Source organism: Eurosta solidaginis, chromosome 5 (genome assembly GCF_040869045.1).
Source record: "Eurosta solidaginis isolate ZX-2024a chromosome 5, ASM4086904v1, whole genome shotgun sequence".
NCBI lineage: Eukaryota > Metazoa > Arthropoda > Insecta > Diptera > Tephritidae > Eurosta > Eurosta solidaginis.
Genome location: NC_090323.1, coordinates 53,255,056 through 53,274,845, shown reverse-complemented (window position 1 = coordinate 53,274,845; position 19,790 = coordinate 53,255,056). Strand labels below are relative to the sequence as shown.

Genomic DNA, 19,790 nt, shown 5'->3' with positions numbered 1-19,790 from the left:
TTATTCTGCTCTTGTCAGGCTAGGAGAAGGAAAAGTACTAAAAACCTGTTAGTATTTTCCAAGAAGATGGAGTTATTTTAGTTCCTAATTTTGAAAAAGTTTTTCAGTTTGATCATCGGGTAAACGTCTGGTTACACTACAAGTATATTCAGTATACGTGATGTCCGCACGAATGAACCAGGTCAGCCCAATCTCATAGACAGCAGTTGAGTGTTAAATCCTCAATCAACATTATTTAGGCCCAGAGTATGTATGACACTGCATCGAAGTCACTGATTTTTACACTCATCACTATATAATACCAAAAATTACACAAAGGCACTCAGGTTTACTGTGCTCTTATATCATACAAATTATCGTTTACACGAGAAAAAACGACTCGTCGCGCTATACATAATGTGTCCCTTAAAAGGATTTGTGACTAGGACCTTCGGTGCTTGTAGTTTATAATATAATCAAGACTACTGGAAATTTTGCAGCAAATTGTATTTACAATAAAAAAAACTTATTCTCAATTAACTAGAAAATTAAGTCAAAGAAAGACTTGGCTGAATCTCCAAATTTACGTGCAGCGCTTCTAATTAATCCGATTTCGTCAGCGTCTTTTTCTGGAAGAATAACTGTCTCTGGACAACAGTTTGGCATACCATCTCCATTTTCTTGGGACTCACAACCGTGCTTAGTCATTACTGGAAAATTTTTTATGTAATTACGTAAATTTAAATATAAAAAATATTAAAGATTATTACCAGCAAAGAGCAATGCTAAATAAAATATTTTCATAATACTCGTCATCTTTCGGTTTCTGCTTTAAATAGGACTAAGAAGCCGAACTAAATCATTCCTTTCAATGTGGCCTTATTTATAGCACAAAACCAGAAAAAATGTTAATACATATGTATATTTGTAAGTATTTGTTTAATAGTATCTCCACAAAGAATAGTCTTTAAGTGTTTGGCATATTTTGTTTATAGCGCCAGCAAAGACTGACATGTCGGATCGACGGCAGGTAAAGGCCCAGTATTCTTGACGAGCAACCTCTAAGAAGACGCGGCTTAAAGATTATAAAGACCACCAGGATCTATGTGTATGCGTTATTTATAACAAGGCGCGCTATTCCCTGAAGAAGACTCACGCCGAAGCTATCTTCCAATTTGTGGCATGTGTATACAATATTTTCCAATATATTGGAAGTAGCTATATATTGTGTCGAATATTAGCAACACTAAGGGATACTATCATCTCTAAGCCGATACTGAGCAGTGACTTGTATGCACATAACCAAATTAATCATTATGTCTACACATATGTCCATACAAGCAGCGGAGAGCAACGCACAAACACATGCATATATCTGAGATACGCCCAAAATTAGGCAATAATTTGTGCAAGTATCACTATCATGTACACGCGAATATGAGAAGCTATGCACGTCCATCTGTAGTTATAATTTTATAGCTGATAACTAAGTAAATTCTGGAAACGCCTATGGAACGAAGAAATCGAAGAGTATAAAAGAGCGTAATCTGAGCAATTAGCAATGAGTTTGATTTAAGTACGCTATCTGTAGAAGAGTAGTAGTATTGTGAAGTACTTGAATAAAGGCCATTTTGCATTATTGAATAGTGGAGTTATTTATTCAACAGTTTAGTGATTCGAACGTTAGTAGAAGGTTGCAAATAAGAGGAATTTCAGTAAATTCGTTACAATATTTTATATGAGCTCCGAATGGTATCTGACGAGAAGCGGCAAAAATGAAACCCGCGTGTTTGCAAACAATTTTCGAGGGACGACTGCTTTCAGAGAAACTAAAACTAAACTATCTGTATATTACTTTTTCTAGGCCTTAAACTCAGGATCTTCGGTGTGGTAGCTTTATACTTGCTAACATTTATCCCCTAATAAGTCTAACTAATTGATGAAATAGTTATGAAAATCACAATATCATTATACTATGACACGATCAAAAGGGCTAATGTGAATTTTTGCTTAAAAAAAGTTTTTTTTTTTTCAAAATCTGTTGTTCTTTCATGCATATTTATATAGAATCTAAATTTATTTATTTACACAAAAAACGTATTATATTTTTAAAATTTTTTAGGTTATTGGGTGACCAGCTGAATTGTTGTTTACGTAACTTCGATATTCATATGTAATGGAGCATTCCGCGATTAATACGCGACAAATCGTATGCATTTTTACATTTTTCCTACTTAACTACTAAAGACAAACCATAACTTTATCAGACAAAGTATTTGCTGCTTAATATTGCGTAGTAAATGTTCAGAGTGGCGGCTGCCGTGTGTGACGGGCAAAGCAACATCAAAAATTTATAAAAAGTTGTTCGACTAGAAAAAAGTTTTTCTTAGCGGGTTCGTCCGCTGGCAGTGGCTTGACAAGTCTGAGGGTATTTTGGTTATAAAAAGTTCGAAGTCGGTATTAAATATGTAAGTGGCTTCCAACCAATTTGCGGGGAATATTAAAAGGGAGGACAACGAAATATTGAAGAGAAGCTCGTCCTAAATCTCCCCGCGCCAAATATATTAATTTTTAATTGTTCAAACAAAAATAGCAAAATACATTTAATAAATTTGTATACGGTCGTGAAAAATTGTATATAAGCATGCGTTTGTACGGGGCGGTAAACTTTTACATAATTCTCGATTACAGTGAGTCATATGAAATTTTAGCGACACCAATAACATTTACAACAAAACAAACATTAAATTTTGTAGTACTTGTATCAAGGTAAATAAAAATAAAAATTATATATGTATGTTTACCAAAATATAGGGCAGACTTTGCTGCCCTAAAATTGGTTTGCCAACATTAAAATAAAACTGTGCGTTGCTACCCTTTTCACTCTATATCCATTCTCTTCCACTTTATCGTCCATTTTTTCTTATTCTTGTGCATTGCTTTTTGCATTTATCTCCCTACCGCCCCAAACCCACTCACCAACTTCAAGTCTCACTCCGATTTCTTCATATATGAAATTTCTATACGAAATATTGAGCATTTGCTAAATTTAACCGACAGAGTTCAATATCTTTGTTTTCATAAGTCACCACGAAACTATATGAAACTAAATGGGGTGCAGTTTTTTTAATCACATTGATTGTTATAGATAAAACTAGGAGACCTGGCTGACGTTGTTCTGCCCTTACGTTGGTCTATCTGGATAACTTTTAAAAAGCTTTTACCTCTAACTCCCGCTCCCCTCTTCTCAGCCCAATTTTCTTAATCCTTTCATTAACTCCTCTCTATGCATCTCTTTCTCCCTCTCCGTCTTTCGCAACCCTTCTTTTCTTTCTAGCTTCCTCTCCTTCTCCCTCCCCCGCGGCATTTATCACTAAATCTCTATCTTTGCCTATCCCAATCTCTTTCTCAGTCTCTTTCTCCTTCCCTCGTTTTTGTTCTCTATAGTCCGTTTTATTCTTCTCTATCCCTTACTCCCAGTCTCAGTCCTAGTCTAAGAGGCTTGTTAAAATTTTCGAATGCTGTTTGTTTAAAAACAAAAAGACTATGTAAAAAAAAAAATTATTCCGAGGTGGACCATCCTTACCATTTCGGTGTATGAAAAATATATTAGATGCGATTCCCAATTCTACTAAATATGCTCACAAAATTTCATGAGAATCGGTAGAGCCGTTTCGAAGGAGTCCAACCACAAACACTATGGCATGAGAATTGTATATATGAGAAATAATGAGAGACATAGATGAGACGTTTTCCTGTCCGATAACATTCTTTCCTGCAATCAGTGTTGCCAGGTTAACCTTTTCGAGGCTAGATTTAGCCTTTTGTATTTGCCTTTAGCCTCGAAATTTTGGGTTTAGCTTCGTGACTTTTTTCTAGCCTTTTTTAATCCGAATGTATTTTTAATAATTTCTAAAATAAAATAATTTCAATAGTTCCTGTGAACACCTAATACCTAATAATATGAGTTCTCTACAAAAGATTAATTCTTTTTCTGCTGAAAATGCGTTGAAAGTTTCAAAGCCAGATGTATTTGCTTACTTTGAAAAAGAGAAGCATAGTTATTCTTCAAGTCAAATAGAATTAATGGAGCTGCAGTGGCGAACACTTATAACTATACAATGGAAAAATGTACACTCCACCATGGAATTTTGGTCGGAAGTCCGAGAACATAAAAATGCATTAAACGAACCCCCTTTTTTAGAACTTGTCGAATTTATATTTAGTTTTTTAGTATTACCACTCAGTAACGCGGAGGTTGAAAGAATTTTTAGTGGCATGAAAAATCTGAAAACTAAATTAAGGAACAAACTAAAAATTAAAATGCTTAATGCGCATCTTAATATTAGATGCTCGTTAAAACGCTTATCTAAATGTTGTATTGATTTTGAAATTACCGATGATCTCATATCTATGGTAAATAGCCAAACTTTATACGCAGACTTAAGCTCTTCTGATTTGTCAGACGGGGAATATTTTATATAAATAATTAATACACATATGCAATCATTTAAAGTAATTCCATGTGCTAGTCAAGGAAAATGTGCCTGATATGTTTTGAAACAAGAAGTTGTGTTTAAGTTATGTTTATAAGTTTTTATTTACAAATGTGTAAACTAAAATATAAAAAAAAATTTTACGAATTAACCAAAAAGATTTCTGGCCTTTTTTAGCTTCTTTTTTTCTAAATTTAGCTTTTTCTAACCTTTTTTTTTTTTGCTTTTTTTTGCCAATCTGGCTTCTTTTTTTTCATCACCTGGCAACACTGCCTGCAATGTATCTACTCTCTCAGGAAACAAAAGGCAATTGTCATATTGTAGCTTCTGCAAAGAAAAATTTTTGTATCTTTTTGCTCCTCCTCTCTATTTCTCTCCTTTATATCCTCTCCCTTTCCCTTTTCCTATGTTTCTTTCTTTTACTGCAACTATCTTTCTTCACGCTTAACCTCCCTCTATTTTTTTCTTCATATGCTTCCCTTCTCTGCATTTCCCATCAACTGTTTTAGCATTCGATTTTATACGCAGCTGAGCAGAGCTCACAGAGTAAATTAATTTTTTTCGCATAACGGTACCCCGTAATGGCATAAAATAATCGAGATAGATATAGACTTCTACATATCAAAATGATCTGGGCAAAAAAAGAAATTAATTTAGCCATGTCCGTCCGTCTGCCCGTAAACACGATAACTTGAGTAAATTTTGAGGTATCTTAATGAAATTTGGTATGTAAGTTCCTGGGCAGTCAGATCGAAATTTAAAATGAACGAAATCGTACTATTTCCACGCCCACATTTTCGATATCGAAAATATCGAAAAACCGAAAAAGTGCGATAATTCATTACCAAAGACGGATAATGCGATAAAACTTGGTAGGTGCGTTCATCTTATAAAGCAGAATAGAAAATTAGTAAAATTTTCGACAATGGGCGTAGCACTGCCCACTTTAAAAAAAAAAGGTAATTTAAAAGTTTTGCAAGCTGTAATTTGGCAGCTGAGTATGTAATGTTCGTTTACACCCGGACTTAGCCTTACTTGTTATACATAAGAGTGTGCTATTCGATAGACTACCTAGATAAAAATCTCCAGAAAGTCGCATCATGAATGCGATTTATTGCAATATCTCTGATTCTGGCACACCTTCCGGAATGATATTTTAAGTTAGTCATGGAGTTACCCCTTCAACAAATTTCAAGCAGATCGAATCATTAATAACATATTTTGAAATAGGTAGTTTGGCCTTTGGTTCACTTTTCGGTAAGAACTTTCAGCGGAAACGCACCATAAATAAGACTTTTTCAAATAGGTCAGCGACTGGTCCAATTCCCAAACTAAAAGTTTCGCAATATGAGTAATTTCTCTTTGGTTCACATCGCGGAAAAGGAAGATAAAATTCTGAATCTTTAGCATCCCATTGAACACACTCACAAAAACTTGTGAAAATCGGTCTACCTGTTTGAGATGAGTTTATTAGCATACACACGCACAGGGGATATATCCATATAAAGATTGGCATTGAAAATTACAAAGAAATCGGCCAAAATTTACTATTTTACATGGAACGAACCTGTTTGTAACTTTCTTAAGTAACGAAAAGCATGCTCATGAATAATCATGCAAAATTTTTTATAGACAATGACGTTCTTTGTATGTTTAGAATATTGTTTTAGCAAATCCCCTACTATTATTTGAGTTTTTTTCTCTCGAAATACAATAGTTATTTCCCTTTTTTCTTTTTTTTAGAAACTTAAGTTATTATCCCTATATATATTCGTTCATGAGACTGTTTATATATGTTTATGTTGTTGTTGTTGTTGCGATAAGGACACTCTCCGAAGGTCTTGGGGAGTGTTATCGATGTTGATTGTCCTTTGCCGGATAGAGATCCGGTACGTTCCTCTACCAAGCTCGACCTTCTCGGGAACGGTTTGTTATGACAACATGCGTCCTTCTAGGCCATAATCCCCTCCCACCCCCTTGATCCATGAGGATTTCCGGGTCGCCAGAGCCTCGGCTGTTAATAAAACCGGATTCGCCACGGATAGGTGAGGTTGACACTTTGGTTGGAGAAGCTATATATTGCGCTGGCAACCCCTTAAAAGGGTTGCGCTACACTACCACTTGAATATATTTGGTATTTTAGTCGCCTCTTACGATCACTGCTGGGGGTTGAACGCTGAAATATTACGTAAAATACGTTAACGCCTCTGTGCAGCAAAAAAGTGCTCGCGTGTAACGAAAAGATTTAATGATATGCTGTATGACCTTTGTAAAGACACCAATATAATTCGGCGAATTAAAACACGTCCTACCCTGGCTATGCCATATTATGTGATTGAAAAACTATGCTGCGGCCAAAAGAGTAAACACATCGCAACCCGCCTATAGAAGTAGAGGAAAAGGACTGGGTTTCACTCCGCTGGCAGAACAAGGTGAAAAACGATTTTAAATCGCTTTGTATTACCAATTGGCACCAGTAAGCACTACGAAGAAGCGGCTCGTGCGTCTTATTGGACGGCCGTAACAATTCAAAATGTTAAGTTCCAACTAAGTAAATGAGTAATCGATTATAAACCACACTTACTTTCTAAACCCAGTCGTTCTTCTGTCCTTTCGTCCGTTCGTTTACACGAAACCTTGCGCAAATTTTTCGAGATTTTCATCAAATTTCGTATACAAGCTTAATTATACTCAAACTATTTGGGTATGTATTGAAAGTTGTCGACATCAAACTATAACCACGCCTACTTTCTAGTTATTTGAAGTTTCGCAAAATGGAAAAACTGGGGAAATGCATTCACTAATACGAATAAAGTCGTAAAACCTAGTGACTAGTCGCGACTGTATTAACTTTATGACGCAGAATAAAAATTTCGTGAAATTTTGAAAAACAGGAGTGGCAACGCCCACATTTAGTAAAAGAAATTTTAAATTTTTTGAAAGCTGTAAATCAAAAGCAACTGATATCACTTTACAAATTCGAAGAAGTACGGTTGTTGGTAACATAATTATATCTGGGCAAAACCGATTAACGACTATGCCCTCATTTTTAAATTAAGTTTTTTAAAGGTTTAGTTTTAAAAAACTTGCAAATAAAATTATGCTACGTAACTACATACCAGTAGTGATATGGTGGGAAAAGGTACGAAAATTAAAAAAACAAGTAAGGAAGACTAAGTTCGGATGTAACCGGACATTACATACTCAGCTGAGAGCTTTGGAGACAAAATAAGGGAAAATAACCATTTAGCAAAATTAAACTAGGGTAACCCTGAAATGTCTTTGTATGACATGGGTTTCAAATGGAAGATATTAAAAAGTATTTTAAAAGGGAGTGGGCCATAGTTCTATAGGTGGACGCCTTTTCAAGATATCGCCATAAAGGTGCACCAGAGGTGACACTAGAATGTGTGTGTACGATATGGGTATCAAATGAAAGGTGTTAAGGATTATTTTAAAAGGGAGTGGGCCTTAATGCTATAGGTGGACGCCTTTTCGAGATATCGCCATAAAGGTGGACCAGGGGTGACTCTGGAATGTGTTTGTACGATATGGGTATCAAATTAAAGGTATGAATGAGGGTTTTAAAAGGGAGTGGCCCTAGTTGAAGGCGTTTTCGAGATATAGACCAAAATGTGGACCAGGGTGAACCAGAACGTCATCTGTCGGGTACCGCTAATTTATTTATATATGTAATACCACGAACAGTATCCTCCCAAGATTCCAAGGGCGTTTGATTTCGCCCTGCAGAACTTTTTAATATAGTAGGTGTCACACCCATTTTACAAAGTTTTTTCTAAAGTTATGTTTTGCGTCAGTAAACCAATCCAATTACCATTTTTCATCTCTTTTCATATTTGGTATAGAAGATCGTAGTCGAATTTCGGCCATTTTTTATACCAAGATAAAGTGAGTTCAGATAAGTACGTGAACTAAGTTTAGTAAAGATATATCGATTTGTGCTCAAGTTATCGTGTTAACGGCCGAGCGGAAAGACAGACGGACGACTGTGTATAAAAGCGGGGCGTGGCTTCCACTGAGTTCGCCCATTTTCACAGAAAACAATTAAAGTCACAAAATCTATGCCCCCACCAAATTTCACAAGGATTGGAACATTTTTGTTCGACTTATGGCATTATAAGTATTCTAGACGAATTAAATGAAAAAGGGCGGAGCCACGCCCATTTTAAAATTTTCTTTTATTTTTGTATTCTGTTTCACCATATCATTACTGGAGTTGAATGTTGTCATAATTTACTTATATACTGTAAAGATATTAAATTTTTTGTTAAAATTTGACTTTTAAAAAGTTTTTTTTTAAGTGGGCGTGCTCGTAATCCGATTTTGCTAATTTTTACTTAACACACATATAGTAATAGGAGTAACGTTCCTGCCAAATTGTATCATGATATCTTCAACGACTGCCAAATTACAGCTTGCAAAACTTTGAAATTACCTTCTTTTAAAAGTGGGCGGTGCCACGCCCATTATCCAAAATTTTACTTATTTTCTATTTTGCGTCTTTAGTTCAAATCATCTGCCAAGTTTCATCGCTTTGTCCGTCTTTGGTAATGAATTATATCACTTTTTGGATTTTTCAAAATTTCCGATATCGAAAAAGTGGGCGTGGTTATAGTCCGATTTCGTTCATTTTAAATAGCGACCTGAGATGAGTGCTCAGGAACCTACATACCAAATTTCATTATGGTACCTCAAAATTTAATCAAGTTATCGTGTTTACGGACGGACGGACATGGCTAAAGGAATTTCTTTTTTCGCCCAGATCATTTTGATAAAGAGAAGTCAATATCTATCCCGATTAGTTTATGCTGTTACGTATTACCGTTATATGAACAAAGTTAATATACTCTGTGAGCTCTGCTCAGCTGAGTATAAATATACATGCATAAGTGATCGTGGCTTTGCTGCTTTAGATTAACCCTTTCACAATACGTTAAAGGTCACAATTCGAAAAAAAATCTTACGGAAGACGATAAGTAATATATTTTTGCTTTCATACTATTTCATGATCCACACATTTCTATTTAAATATATCCTTAGTATGCATGTGAAAGCACATACCTGGGTATATAATTTATATAATTATATATAACTAGGTGGTCCGATTAGACATTCGTCGGAACCGTTCGGATCGGACCACTAAAACATATATTTCGCACACAACCGATTTTGAAAAAAGAGATTTTTGTCATATCTCACTCATTGACATTTAACAGATTCAAGCTTCAAATTTCCCCACACGATTTCCTACATAAAAATATTTCGGTCTGAAAAAATCGAAAAAGTCGGTCGAATGTATAGCATATATCACGTACAACCGATTTCCGAGACAAGGTTATTTCTCAACTCTGTTCATGAAAGGTATAAAGTCTTCGGCATAGCTCAACACAGCTCCGTCCTTTTTTGTTTGGTCAACTAAGGGCTAGTGTTTTGAATCATGCATTTGAATAGAATTTTGTAAATTTTCAACTTAATCATAAAAGTTGCTAACAAAAAAATTAAAAATACTCTATGTTATACGCGAGCTTACAAGGCCACGCTGCAGACAGAGCGGGATGTGCTATCTAACGCAAAGAAGAAGGTGAGAAGATCATTAATAAGAATAATACCTGATACGGGCACCTGGTAGCTGACGAACAGAGTGTTGTGGAGGGAGGAGTTCCCCTCATTGCTAAGCAGAGAGGATGAAGGCGAAAACCCGTCGAAGTGATAATGACAAAATTCCGGCGAAATAATAAAAAAGCCCCGGGCAATGATGAACTGCCAGTCAAGTTGTTCAAACACGGACGTTGTGGAAAAGAGCAGGTACCAACTGTAACTGTGGGACATACAATCTTAAGTTTAGTGACAAACTTAATACACCATTTCATTTTCATGAAAGGTATAAAAATAAAAGAGATTTCAAAACATGCCATAGTTTCATATTATTATTTTGTAAAGGTTTGTACAAGCAAAAATATTGAAATCGGTCGACCAGGTGAAAGATGCATTCCATATTTGCTATAGAGATTCCATGTATGAGGAAATTGAGGTGAGAGCTGTCTCTCTCTTTTGTGACTAGGACTGAAAGTGGGAAAGGGAATGTGAAGTTTTGCAGAAGTAAGAGCGGGTGTTGTAGTAGGAATGGGTTTGCAGTGGAGATAGGAAGGAGGAGTGGGAGTAGGAGTGGAAGGCAGACAAATGGAATAAGGGATGAACAAGCATTTTGAAAAAAAAGGAATATAGAGTAGAACAGAATGGGATAGATAGTGAAGAACGGAAATAAGGCTGAACTTTTAAATGTATGCAAACAAGTTTTCTACCAAAGCCAAGTTTGTGGTATACTCTAGTAGTTATAATAAAACTGGGAAAAATCGACGAATGAACAAGCCCAACATTGATATTGCTTAATGACAAAAAACTAAGGCTAAATGAACGATAGCAGTTCTCAGTTGGGTATTTAATAATTAGTTACATACCGATTTTAAATACCCTTACTTTATTTAAACTAAGGATTGCTTCTATGAATTTTAGTTTTATTGCCAAAAAATGTTGCCAATGAATCGAAAATCTGAGCATATTGTGGTTTCTTACTTAACTAAGAATTACTGTATAGAAAATGTGACGTTACATTTTCAACAGCAAGTGTATGCCAATTTAACACTAAGTATGTGAATGAACTTAAACATCCTTTTTTTTACTCTACTGTTAAATCGCCGTGAATAAACACTTCATACTTTTTGGTTTTCAATAAAAAAATTTATTTAAGTTCAATACTTTGAATACAGTGTAAATACCGCCAAATATTCCTAGTGATATTACTTCAAATTGATGCCATACTTAAAAAAAAATAACAAAACCACACATCCTTTATTTAAAACGTGGCTTAAGCTCATCAAAAAATAAATACACAAAAACATCTTTTGCCATTTTCCGGGTGAACTTTTAGCAAACCGAACATATTTTTGTATTTACCGGCAGGTTTTTGAATAGCTTGTATACCTTTACCGCCAAAGTTTTGTGCAGCTCCTTGAAGTATACCACCAAACTTTTGCGCAAATCCTTGGGCTTTACCACCTGGTCTTGGTGCAACTCCACGAGCTTTATCCCCAGGTTTTGGTGTAACCCTTTGAGGTTTACCACCACGCTTAAATGCATTTTGTCTTGTAAATCCTTGAAATTTGCCGCCAATACTTTGTCCAACTCTTTGTGGAGTATCCTCTTCAACTTCCTCGCAAGTCTTTTTAACAAAGGATTAAGCCTTTGAATCATGTTTTTTGCCGTTTTTATACTGAGTTGAGTAGAGCTCACAGAGTATATTAACTTTGATTGGATAACGGTTGTTTGTACAGGTATGAAGGAATCGAGATAGATATAGACTTCCATATATCAAATCATCAGTATCGAAAAAAAATTTGATTTAGCCATGACCGTCCGTCCGTCCGTCCGTCTGCCCGTTAACACGATAACTTGAGTAAATTTTGAGGTATCTTGATGAAATTTGGTATGTAGGTTCCTGGGCACTCATCTCAGATCGCTATTTAAAATGAACGATATCGGACTATAACCACGCCCACTTTTCGAAATAGAAAATTTCGAAACACAGAAAAAGTGCGATAATTCATTACCAAAGACGGATAAGGCGATGAAAATTGGTAGGTGAGTTGAACTTATGATGCAGAATAGAAAATTAGTAAAATTTTGAACAATGGGCGTGTCAACGCCTACTTTTATAAGAAGGTAATTTCAAAGTTTTGCAAGCTGTAATTTGGCAGTCGTTGAAGATATTATGATGAAATTTGGCAGGAGCGTTACTCCTATTACTATATGTATGCTTAATAAAAATTAGCAAAATCGGAGAACGACCACGCCCACTTTTAAAAAAGAAATTTTTTTAACGTCAAATTCTAACAAAAAATTTAATATCTTTAAAGTATATAAGTAAATTATGTCAACATTCAACTCCAGTAATGATATGGTGCAACAAAAAACAAAAATAACAAGTAAGGAAGGCTAAGTTCGGGTGTAACCGAACATAACATACTCAGTTGAGAGCTATGGAGACAAAATAAGGAAAATCAATCTGGGGTAACCCTGGAATGTGGTTGTATAACATGTGTATCAAATGAAAGGTATTAAAGAGTATTTTAAGAGAGAGTAGGCCATAGTTCTATGGATGAACGCCATTTAGGGATATCGCCATAAAGGTAGACCAGGGCTGACTCTAGAATTTGTTTGTACGATATGGGTATCAAATGAAAGGTGTTACTGAGCATTTTAAGAGGGAGTGGGCCTTAGGTCTATCGGTGGACGCCTTTTCGAGATGTCCCCATTAAGGTGGACCAGGGGTGATTCTATAATGTGTTTGTACGATATGGGTATCAAATGAAAGCTGTTAATGAGTATTTTGAAAAGGAGTGATCCTTAGTTCCATAGGTGGACGCCGTTTCGAGATATCGCCATAAAGGTGGACCAGGGGTGTCTCTAGAATGTGTTTGTACGATATGGGAATCAAATGAAAGGTGTTACTGAGCATTTTAAGAGGGAGTGGGCATTAGGTCTATAGGTGGACGCCTTTTCGAGATATCGCCACTAGGGTGGGTCAGGGGTGACTCTAGAATGTTTGTACGGTATGGGTATCAAACGAAAGGTGTTACTGAGCATTTTAAGAGGGAGTGGGCATGAGGTCTATAGGTGGACGCCTTTTCGAGATATCGTCATTAGGGTGGGCCAGGGGTGACTCTAGAATGTTTGTACGATATGGGTATCAAACGAAAGGTGTTACTGAGCATTTTAAGAGGGAGTGGACACTAGGTCTATAGGTGGACGCCTTTTCGAGATATCGCCATTAGGGTGGGCCAGGGGTGACTCTAGAATGTTTGTACGATATGGATATCAAACGAAAGGTGTTACTGAGCATTTTAAGAGGGAGGGGGCATTAGGTCTATAGGTGGACGCCTTTTCGAGATATCGCCATTAGGGTGGGACAGGGGTGACTCTGGTATGTTTTTGTACGATATGGATATTAAATTAAAGGTATTGATGAGGGTTTTAAAAGCGAGTGGCCCTTAGATGTATATGTGAAGGCGTTCTCGCGATATCGACCAAAATGTGGACCAGGTGATCCAGAAAATCATCTGTCGGGTACTGCTAATTTATTTATATATGCAATACCACTAACAGTATTCCTGCCAAGATTAAAAGGGCTGTTGATTTCGCCTTGTAGAACTTTTTTATTTTCTTCTACTTAATATGGTAGGTGTCACACCCATTTTACAAAGTTTTTTCCAAAGTTATATTTTGCGTCAATAAACCAATCCAGTTACCATGTTTCATCACTTTTTTCGTATTTGGTATAGAATTATGGCATTTTTTTCATTTTTCGTAATTTTCGATATCGATAAAGTGGGCGTGGTTATGGTCAGATTTCGCCCATTTTTTATACCAAGAAAAAGTGAGCTCAGGTAAGTACGTGGGCTAAGTTTAGTAAAGATATATCGGATTTTGCTCAAGTTATTGTGTTAATGGCCGAGCGGAAGGACAGACGGTGGACTGTGTATAAAAACTGGGCGTGGCTTCCACCGATTTCGCCGATTTTCACAGAGAACAGTTACCGTCATAGAATCTATGCTCCTACCAAATTTGAGAAGGATTGGTAAATTTTTGTTCGACTTATGGCAATAAAAGTATTCTAGACAAACTGAATGAAAATGGGCGGAGCCACGCCCATTTTGAAATTTTCTTTTATTTTTGTATTTTGTTGCATCATATCATTACTGGAGTTAAATTTTGACTTAATTTACTTATATACAGTAAAGATATTAAATTTTATGTTAAAATTTGAATTAAAAAAATTTTTTTTTTAAAAAGTGGGCGTGTTCTTCATCCAATTTTGCTAATTTTTATTTAGCACATATAGAGTAATAGTAGTAACGTTCCTGCCAAATTTCATCATGATATCTTCAACGACTGCCAAATTACAGCTTGCAAAACTTTTAAATTACCTTCTTGTAAAAGTGGGCGGCGCCACGCCCATTGTCCAAAATCTTACTAATTTTCTATTCTGTGTCATAACGTCAACCCATCTACCAAGTTTCGTCGCTTTATCTGTCTTTTGTAATGAGTTATCGCACTTTTTCGGTTTTTCGAAATTTTCGATATCGAAAAAGTGGGCGTGGTTATAGTCCGATATCGTTCATTTTAAATAGCGATCTGAGATGAGTGCTCAGAAACCTACATACCAAATTTCATCAAGATACCTCAAAATTTACTCAAGTTATCGTGTTAACGGACGGACGGACGGACGGACATGGCTCAATCAAATTTTTTTTCGATCCTGATTATTTTGATATATGGAAGTCTATATCTATCTCGATTCCTTTATATATGTACAACCAACCGTTATCCAATCAAACTTAATATACTCTGTGAGCTCTGCTCAACTGAGTATAAAAAAGTGGCTCCGCCCTTTTTCATTTAATTTGTCTAAGATACTTTTAATGCCATAAGTCGAACAAAAATTTACCAATCCCTGTGAAATTTGGTAGGCGCTTAGATTCTAGGACGGTAACTGTTTTCTGTGAAAAAGGGCGAAATCGATTGAAGCCACGCCCAGTTTTTATACACAGTCGGCCGTCTGTCCTTCCGCTCGGCCCTTAACACGATAACTTGAGCAAAAATTGATATATCTTTACTAAACTCAGTTCACGTACTTATCTGAACTCACTTTGTATTGGTATAAAAAATGGCCGAAATCCGACTTGACCACTCCCACTTTTTCGATATCGAAATTACGAAAAATGAAAAAATTCAATAATTCTATACCAAATACGAAAAAAGTGATGAAACATGGTGATTGGATTGGTTTATTGACGCGAAATATAACTTTAGAAAAAAAATTGTAAAATGGGTGTGACACCTAACATATTAAGTAGAAGAAAATTAAAAAGTTCTTCAGGGCGAAATCAAGAGCCCTTGGAATCTTGGCAGTAATACTGTTCGTGGTATTACATATATAAATAAATTAGCGGTACCCGACAGATGATGTTCTGGGTCACCCTGGTCCACATTTTGTTCGATATCTCGAAAACGCCTTCATATATACAACTACCACCACCCCTTTTAAACCCCTCATTAATACCTTTAATTTGATACCCATATCGTACAAACAAATTCTAGAGTAACTCCTGTTCCACCTTTATGGCGATATCTCAAAAAGGCGTCCACCTACAGAACTAAGGTCCACGCCCTTTTAAAATACTCATTAGCACCTTTCATTTGATACCCATATCGTACAAACAAATTCTCGAGTCAGCCCTGGTCCACCTTTATGGCGATATCCCTAAATGTCGTCCACCTATAGAACTGTGGCCCACTCCCTATTAAAATACTCTTTAATACCTTCCATTTGATACACATGTCATACAAACACATTCCAAAGTTACCCTAGGTTCATTTTCCCCAATGGGGATTTTCCCTTATTTTGTCTCCATAGCTCTCAGCTGAGTATGTAATGTTCGGTTACACCCGAACTTAGCCTTCCTTACTTTTTTTATTTAGTTTTTTGACAACAGTCTGAACAGCACCTCGAACAAGATCTCCAGTCTTTTTTGCAAACTTCTTGAGGTGTCCAGGTTCCTCCTGTTCATATTCTTCTTCCGCATAATCTTCCTGTGTATTTTCTTCCTCTGTAGGTTCCTCCTCTGCATACTCCTCCTCTGCATATTCCTCCCCGCTCAATCCTCTTCGTCAGATTCCTGTGATGCACAGTTATGCATAGCATTCGGGTGGGAGTGTTTTTATGAAACGTTTTATTTCACTTCTATTGGATTCTACATAAAACTCTAGAGAAAAATTCAGTATATCGTGACTGTAAAGTTTATTTCGAAAAGAAATCGTCTAGTTTCTCGTACAAGTAAATGTCTCCACAATATTTTGAATTATCGAAACTTGGTGTTGTTTACATTCTTTACGACCTATGTTCAAAGTGTGGTAAGAATTTATAGATGTGAACTTGGTACTCATATTGTACAAATCCTGTTTAATATTTAGATCCACAGCTCCAAAATATTCCGTTGTCTTGAAACGGGAGGTAACTCATATCTCAGTTTGAGTCCTTCGCAGGCTCGAAATGGACTTAAGATCTATGTTACGACCGTCTGGTGAAATATTCACATTATTCACCCAGCAGAGAAACGCAATAGTGCCGAAGTAATGCAGATATCTTACATTAAGTGATTGTACGAATTCTCATTCTGTCCCCACACACCGCCTTCAACTGACATTTTTAACATTATTATGTCCTACGAAATGTTGCTTTGCCTGACTCTCCCCCAAAATCGCTGCAGATCAAAACAAGGCGAATCCATGCCAGGTGTTGACAAAGTGCATTCAACCAATTCGCCTCGCGGAAAAAAAAAACAACAATTTTCATGGATTTCGATTAACTGACATATTGTAGTATAAGGCGTTGTGTGGAAAATAATCAAGAAGAAGCAATCAGCTGTTTTGATAACAACACCAGGTACTGAATTGCCTTAGCTCAGAAATTATTGTGGCAAGTACCTGCAAGTAGCAACACAAAACAAGCGATTTTTATAATATTCGCCATGCTTTCGCGGATGGGTAAGTACAAGTAAATATAAACCTCTGCAAACTTCTGCTAACGTTCGAATCACTAAACTGTTGAATAAATTACTCCACTATTCAATAATGCAAAATGGCCTTTATTCAAGTAATTCACAATATTACTACTTCTCGACAGATAGCGTGCTTAAATCAAACTCATTGCTGATTGCTCAGATTGCGCTCTTTTATTCTCTTCGATTTCCTCGTTCCATACTTCTAGGCGCTTCTATTTCTAGAATTTACTCGTTCACCAGCTACAACTACAGATGCACGATTTTATAGCTTCTCGCAAAGCTCATGCTCGTGTATATTTGAGTGATACTTGCACAAATGATTGCATACTTTCGGGAGTATCTCAGATATATGCATGAGTTTGAAGCTTTAATCCGATGACTTGAGGAATATATGACAAAAATCCTCTTTTCTGAAAAATATGTTGTATGAGGAATAAATGCTATACTGGTCCGATACGGCCGGTTCCGACAAATGTCTAATCGGACGCCTAAATATACCCGCTCATGAAATTTTATCAAGATAGCTTAAAAATTGAGGGACTAGTTTGCATACAAACATACAGAGGGAGATGGCTAAATCAACTCATCTATTCATCCTGATCTTTTCGGTATACTTAATGGTGGGTCTATTTCTTCTCCTTTAAGGACTTACAATTTTGAGATTAGCAGGTATCCAATAGTTTGTATAGAAACCCTAAATATCAAAAAACTTAACTATTATAGGTGGAGGGATAGAATTGAATATAATATTACGAGCAAGAGTGAAAGTCCAGGTAGGAACGAGTGTAAATGAAACAAACATTTTCAACTCCCTATATATATGCTTTGCTATATATATTCCGTATATGATTTTGTTTACGTGGGAGAGGTAGAAAGAGCGAAAGTGGGTGTGAGGGTGGTAGAGAATGAAAGTATGAGTATAAGTTTTTTTAAATGTTTTATTTTCAAGTTTTTAGTATTTACAATTTTTGTTGTTATATCGGCCTACTGATTTTAAGATCGCGGGTTCGAATCGAGCTCAAGGCCTAACAATAATTTTTTATCATTATTATTGTTATGATAAATTTTTCCTTAATTGAAAAAAATTTTAAATTAGAATAGAAGAAAAAAAAAAATTTTTTAGACAACTGCCAAAGCTCGTTGTATAGATCCATTTCGGGAACTGCTAAATTCCTTCATCGGCAACGTTTAGGCTCCGCTGCTATAACCATTCAGCCACCACAGCGGTTTTTTGTTTGTCTTCATTAATCCTACTTCTATTCTGGTTCGTGCCAATTGATATTCACAACACTGCGACATCTGTTGCAGAATGGCTGTGAAAATTGGACTTGTTTGTTGGTAATGCTGCCATAGTGTCATATTTTATTGACACTTTTTTCCCCGTGCTCTGGGATGTATTAACAATTTTTGTTGTTATATCGGCCTACTGATTTTAAGATCGCGGGTTCGAATCGAGCTCAAGGCCTAACAATAATTTTTTATCATTATTATTGTTATGATACATTTTTTCTTAATTGAAAAAATTTTTAAATTAGAATAGAAGAAAGAAAAAAATTTTTTAGACAACTGCCAAAGCTCGTTGTATAGATCCATTTCGGGAACTGCTAAATTCCTTCATCGGCAACGTTTAGGCTCCGCTGCTATAACCATTCAGCCACCACAGCGGTTTTTTGTTTGTCTTCATTAATCCTACTTCTATTCTGGTTCGTGCCAATTGATATTCACAACACTGCGACATCTGTTGCAGAATGGCTGTGGAAATTGGACTTGTTTGTTGGTAATGCTGCCATAGTGTCATATTTTATTGACACTTTTTTCCCCGTGCTCTGGGATGTATTAACAATTTTTGTCGTTATATCGGCCTACTGATTTTAAGATCGCGGGTTCGAATCGAGCTCAAGGCCTAACAATAATTTTTTATCATTATTATTGTTATGATACATTTTTTCTTAATTGAAAAAATTTTTTAATTAGAATAGAAGAAAGAAAAAAATTTTTTAGACAACTGCCAAAGCTCGTTGTATAGATCCATTTCGGGAACTGCTAAATTCCTTCATCGGCAACGTTTAGGCTCCGCTGCTATAACCATTCAGCCACCACAGCGGTTTTTTGTTTGTCTTCATTAATCCTACTATCCTATCAATTGGCACGAACCAGAATAGAATACATAATCCTTCCAAAGACTTTACTCGACTATTTCGATCCTTGCGCAATCTGGTGTTGTTTTTTTATACCTGGCTTTCTATTCATGTATGCATTATGTGTTCCAAATATGATCCAAATCGGACCAAAAATATTTTTTTTTAAATATTTCGATCCACGTGCCATCTATCGGAGTTTTTTCTTATTATTGCATTGGCATCTTGTTCTGAAATATATTCCAAATTTCTAGCGTGTAGCTTATCGGGCAGTTACTTAAATTTTAATTACAAAATTTGTAGACAACGGTAGGCCGGCCGCTACACAGATTCAAGCTAAATAAAACCGTTTAAAAATAAACAAATTTTGAAAATGGGCGCGGCACCGCCCCTTATTTGACCAGGCATTTTCGCCATTTCTGGAGCTATAGTTCGAACATTTATTTATTTCCAATATTTCGAATTCAGGCTAACTTTTACCAAATGTTCCTGATGATCTTAAAATCTGAAATCTCTCTTTTAAAAAATAATCGCAG

At 36.0% G+C, this 19,790-nt stretch overlaps 1 long non-coding RNA gene across 1 annotated transcript; it reads right to left on the bottom strand.

Annotated features, from left to right (window-relative positions):
- Positions 1 to 469: 469 nt before the first annotated feature.
- LOC137251902 (uncharacterized) lies at positions 470 to 857 on the bottom strand. The gene is made up of 2 exons (XR_010953389.1): positions 750 to 857; positions 470 to 689 (listed from the first exon to the last, which is right to left on the bottom strand). It is a non-coding gene; the product is annotated as an uncharacterized lncRNA (long non-coding RNA).
- Positions 858 to 19,790: the final 18,933 nt, after the last annotated feature.